This window comes from Hibiscus syriacus, unplaced genomic scaffold (genome assembly GCF_006381635.1).
Source record: "Hibiscus syriacus cultivar Baekdansim isolate YM2019G1 unplaced genomic scaffold, ASM638163v2 tig00004355_pilon, whole genome shotgun sequence".
Taxonomy (NCBI): domain Eukaryota; kingdom Viridiplantae; phylum Streptophyta; class Magnoliopsida; order Malvales; family Malvaceae; genus Hibiscus; species Hibiscus syriacus.
In genome coordinates, this window is record NW_024062011.1 from 365,487 (window position 1) to 371,486 (window position 6,000).

Below are 6,000 nucleotides of genomic sequence, written 5' to 3' on the forward strand. Positions count from 1 at the left end.
CTCAAAAATGAACCAAAAGAGAAGGACCCAATCATTTGCTATGAATGCGAAAAGTCGGGGCATGTCAAATATGATTACCCATAATTGAAGAGAAAGGGTCAATTAAAGAATAAGCACAAGGCTCATGTGGCTACATGGAGCGATGAAGAAGGTTCCGATGAAGAGGAACAAGAAGTAGCAAACTTGTGCTTGATGGCATTCGGGGAAGATTCTAAGGTAACCTCTAACTCATCTAATTTTGATGATTTATCCTATGATGAGTTATTAGAGGAATATAATGGGTTGGCTTCGGATTATGAGAAATTGTTTTCAAAATATAAAAATGATGTTTCAAAATTGAAAAATGAAAATAAACTCATATCCAAAACCAACAACGATCTTGAAAGTAAAATCAAAGATTTTCAAATTAAACTAGAAGAGTTTGAAAAGAAAAATTTGGATTTGCAAAATTTACTTTCAAAGGTCAATTATGATCATCAAAAGAAAATTGATGATCTTAAAACTCTTTTGATAAAGTTAGAACAAAATGTTTTGAAAATGGAGAAAATTCAAAATCCAACTTTGTTAGAAAAAGTTTTAAAAACTACAATCATAGAGGTCCCCAAAGAACCTCTAATGGAAAAATCGTTAGAAGTATATGGGTTCCTAAAGAGCTCATTACTACTAAAGATAAGGATATCCTACACAAATGGATACCTAAGGGGACTAGGATTTTGGAAACTAATGAATATGGACCCAAAAGAATTTGGGTACCAAAAATTAGAAATTAATCTATGTTTGTTGGAAAAAAAGCATTGCTACAAGGCATGGGAAACAAATCCAAATTCATGGTACCTTGATAATGGATGCTCAAGACACATGACCAGAGACAAAAATCGGTTCATTAAGCTTAACGCCAAAAATGGAGGAGAATTGACTTTTGGTGATGATTCAAAAGGTCATATTGAAGGTATTGGTACTATTAGTAATACCTCTTCCATACAAATTAAAAATGTTTTATATATGAATGGATTAAAGCATAATCTATTGAGTATTAGTCAATTTTATGATAAGGGATTCAATGTCATGTATGATATTAATGGTTGTAAAGTCATTGACATTGCATCTAATCAGATTATGCTTGTTGGTCATAGAATATGAAACATATACATGGTGCATTTAGATTCTATTGATATGACTAATTTGTTCCTAGTTGCTAAGGATGAACATGATAGTTGGTTATGGCATAGGAGACTAGGACATGCTAGTATGAGTGTTTTGCAACGGCTAATTCAAGGTGATTTAGTTCGAGGGTTGCCTAAACTAAAATTTGATAATGATAAAATATGTGATGCTTATGCTAAAGGAAAACAAAAGCGAGTTTCTTTTAAATCCATTAATGACGTATCAACTAGTAGAGTATTACAATTGATCCATATAGATCTTTTTGGGCCAACTAGGACTACTAGCTTGGGTGGAAAACAATATGCATTTGTCTTGGTAGATGACTATTCTAGATATACTTGGGTTCTATTCTTAAGTACTAAAGATGAAGCATTAGAAAATTTCATCACATTTTCAAAATTAATCCAAAACGAAAACGGTTACTGAAATTGAAAATCTTGTATTTAATGTGTTTTTTAATTCTAATGGTATTAGCCATAATTTTTTAGCACCTAGAACCCCTCAACAAAATGGAGTTGTTGAGAGGAAAACTCGAACTTTAGAAGAAATGGCTAGAACCATGCTTTGTGAAAATAATTTGTCAAAATATTTTTGGGCGGAAGCCACAAATACCGCTTGTTATGTTGTAAATCGAGTAATGATTAGGCCAATTTTAAAGAAAACTCCATATGAAATTTTCAAAAATAAAAAGCCTAACATTAGCTATTTTCATCCTTTTGGATGTAAATGTTTTGTTTTAAATAACGGTACGGAAAACCTTGGCAAATTTGATGCTAAAAGTGATGAAGGAATTTTTATGGGTTATTCCTTAAATGTTAAGCTTATCGAGTATTTAATAAAATAACTTTAGTTGTAGAAGAGTCTATACATGTTGTTTTTGATGATAATCTTCTTCCGAGGAAGGATTCTTGTGTAAATGATGATGTAGGTATTATAAATACAAATGAAGTTAGACATGACGTTGAAGAACCATCATCAAAGGAAGAAACAAAAGATGAGGTAACTCATGATCCTCTTGAGAATCCAACCATTGAAGAAAGGGAAGTATCTTATCCAAGAGAGTACAACTATGTCAAGGATGGTGAGATTATAGGTAATCCATCCAAAGGGGTAATAACTCGATCTTCTCTTAGAAATATTTGTAATTACGTTGCATTTATTTCATGCATAGAGCCTAAGAATATTAAAGAAGCATTCAAAGATGAACATTGGATTATGGCTATGCAAGAAGAATTAAATCAATTTGAGAGAAGTAAAGTATGGACATTAGTTGAAAGGCCTAGTAATAAATCTACTGTAGGTACTAGATGGGTATTTAGGAATAAGCTTGATAAGAGTGGTAATATAGTGAGAAACAAGGCTAGACTTGTTGCTCAAGGGTATACTCAAGAAGAGGGCATAGACTATGATGAAACATACGCTCCCATAGCTAAGATGGAAGCAATTAGAATGTTATTAGCATTTGTATGTTTTCATGAATTTAAAATATATCAAATGGATGTTAAAAGTGCATTTTTAAATGGTTTTATAAAGGAAGAAGTGTATGTAGAACAACCTCCAGGTTTTGAAGATTCAAAATTTTTGGATCATGTTCTTAAATGTTTTCATGAATTGACAAAAGCGCTTTATGGTTTAAAACAAGCTCCTAGAGCTTGGTATGAAAGATTGTCAAACTTTTTAATTGAAAAAGGTTTTTCAAAAGGGAAGGTTGACACTACATTGTTTTTAAAGCATAAAGGTAAAGATTTATTAGTAGTTCAAATTTATGTTGATGATATAATATTTGGTTCTACTAATTATGTTCTTTGCCAAGAATTTTCTAAGCTAATGCAAAGTGAGTTTGAGATGAGCATAATGGGGGAGCTCTCATTTTTCTTGGGAATCCAAATCAAGCAAAGAAAAGATGGCATCTTCATCAATCAAGCTAAGTACGTCAAAGATATGCTCAAGAAGTTTGGACTGGAAAATGGCAAACCTCATGACACTCCAATGAGCTCTTCAACAAAGCTTGACTTAGATGAAGGAGGTAAATGTGTAGATGTTAAATTATATAGGTCAATGATTGGCTCTTTGCTTTATCTAACTGCAAGTAGACCGGACATTATGTTTAGTGTTTGCCTATGTGCTAGATTTCAATCATGTCCTAAGGAATCACATTTACTAGCTGTTAAGAGAATCTTTAGATACCTTAAGAACACTCCTTGTTTAGGACTTTGGTATCCTAGAGACTTTAGCTTTAGCTTGCATGCCTTTTCTGATGCGGATTATGGAGGATGCAAATTAGATAGGAAAAGCACCTCTGGTACTTGCCAATTCCTTGGAAATATGCTGATTTCTTGGTTTTCAAAAAAACAAAATTGTGTTGCATTATCTACCACTGAAGCTGAATACATTTCAGCTGGTAGTTGTTGTGCACAAGTTTTATGGATGAAACAACAACTTTTTGATTATGGAATTGAAGTTTGTACCATTCCTATCAAGTGTGACAATACTAATGCTATTTGTCTCACTAAAAATCCCATCCAACACTCTAGAACTAAGCACATTGAAATAAGACATCACTTCATTAGAGACCGTGTCACTAAGGAAGATTTAGTTCTAGAATTTGTTGATACTTTGCACCAATTAGCGGATATATTTACAAAACCTTTAGACAAGGAAAGATTTTGGACACTTAGGAGAGAATTAGGTTTGACCAACCTATCTTCACTTGGTGTTTAAAATAATTTTAGCACTTTTAAGACTAAATGAAAAATGCTTAGAATAGTAATTTTTGATTGCATTCATCGCTATTAGTTAGGGGGAGTTTATGATTCTTGATGAAAATTAACTTTATGTTCAGATATAGTTTAAAGATTAATTTGATTGTTTGAACATGATTAATTTTCAATATATGAGTTGCCAATACCACTAGAGCTAATTAATTTAGCATTTTGAGTTTTTAAACCAGATTTTTGGATATTTTTTGTGTTTCTTGCATTGATGCACTTAACAATGCATCGATGCATCCCTTTGAATGTGCATCGATTCATCATGTTGATACACCGATGCACGCCTTGAATGTGCATCGATGCACAGGGTCATGCATCGATGCATCTGTCGGGTTTTGGGTTAAAATGCCTCATTTTCTTCATTTTCTCAAAATCTAAAACTAAAACTCTCCCGCATTCATCCCTCTCTCTCTCTAAATCCTCCTCTTACTCAAAAATCAACGATTTTTTGTCGGAATCTTCAAGCCTTTCAACTTGCAAACCTGCTTCAATCATTAAATCGTGCAAAACAACTACTCATCCCTCTCAATCTGAATTTTCAAGGTATTTTTCTAAAAAACTTCTATTTTACAAATTTTTGATTTTAGAACTAGTTTTAATTAGTTCTAGAATGTACATTATGTCGGGCATTGATTGTTTGTTGGTTTTAAACTAGATTTTACTACCAATGTTGTCAAAAACAAACAATTTTTCAAGATTTTTCTTTGAATTTAGAAATTTATATATATATATAATTTCAAAAATTAGTAATATTTTTTATTTAATTGTTTTGTTTTCATGAAAACTATATTATGATTATCAAATATTATTTTTAAATAGTTTTCAAAATATGCCCATTAGGATATGGTTTAGAGAACCTTTAATTATTGAGGACTCATTTGAGTTTTGGGATTGATTATGCATATATGTGTTTCAAATTGCAGGTGATATTCCTTATTCTGATTTCCTTTAATCATGTCTAATCCCAAACGCCCTAGAACTTCGTCTAGTCATTCTCGTTCAAACCAACCGCCAAATCTCGTTCCTCCTCCACCAACTAGTCTATTAGGATCTTGTTTTAACATGCCTGAGCGTCGTAGAGACGAACTGTACTCTAGGTACAAAAATTCTTTCCAATCCTATAGAATTCGGGAAGAACGTATTCCCTCACTTCAAGTCATGATAGATATTGATTTTGAATACCTATTGATTCTTCAATCTTGGAAGTTTGATAATTTGGTTCGTCTTCAACCTGTCGTTTTCCATCAATTAGTCCGCATTTTATATTCTAATGCGGTCTGTATTCAAAACGAAACTCAATGTGGAACTATAGGAATTAGATCCTATCTTCTAGGACAATATATTCTTGTTGATTCCACAACTATAGCTTCAAAATTTGGGTTAGATGACGATGGTGTTTATGACGAAAAAGAAACTGTGGAATATCCATATCTCCCAAACGCTAGTGTTAGTACCCTCCGATCTCATCACGATTGTTTTCTTCACTTAATGATCTCATGGTGGTTTCGACCATCCGCGGGTAGGTACTCCACTCTTCGGGCTAGGGATTTATGGTGGATGTATTGTATTAAGAATAAGATCAAAATAAAGCTTCCACAGATTATCTTTAGTGTGCTAGTCGATACCGTAAACATTATCCCATCCAAACACATTGAAACACTAGTTTATGGTTGTCTTCTTAGCAATATTTTTATCAAACTCGGTCTCGATGTCTCTCTTGACAATCCTATTCCTATCCAAAACCCAATCAATCTCACATCTTTGAAGAAAGCGGATTGGAAACAAGACGCGGTAACCGGTCAATGGGTTTTTAGACCCGGCAAGCAAACTCCGGGAGCTAGTTCCTTACGAACTGCTCCTAGCTCCTCTCGTGCTCCTCCTCCTCTAGCTCCAGTTGATGACGATGATCCTAATTTCAACAGCTTATGCAAGACATCGATGATCATGTACCCGATGACGAGCCTGCACCAGAACCAGCTCCACAAGAGGATCAAATGCCTCCATATTTTCAATCGTTCTTGGAGACATTTGATCTACGATATGCTTCCATCGAATCACACTTGAC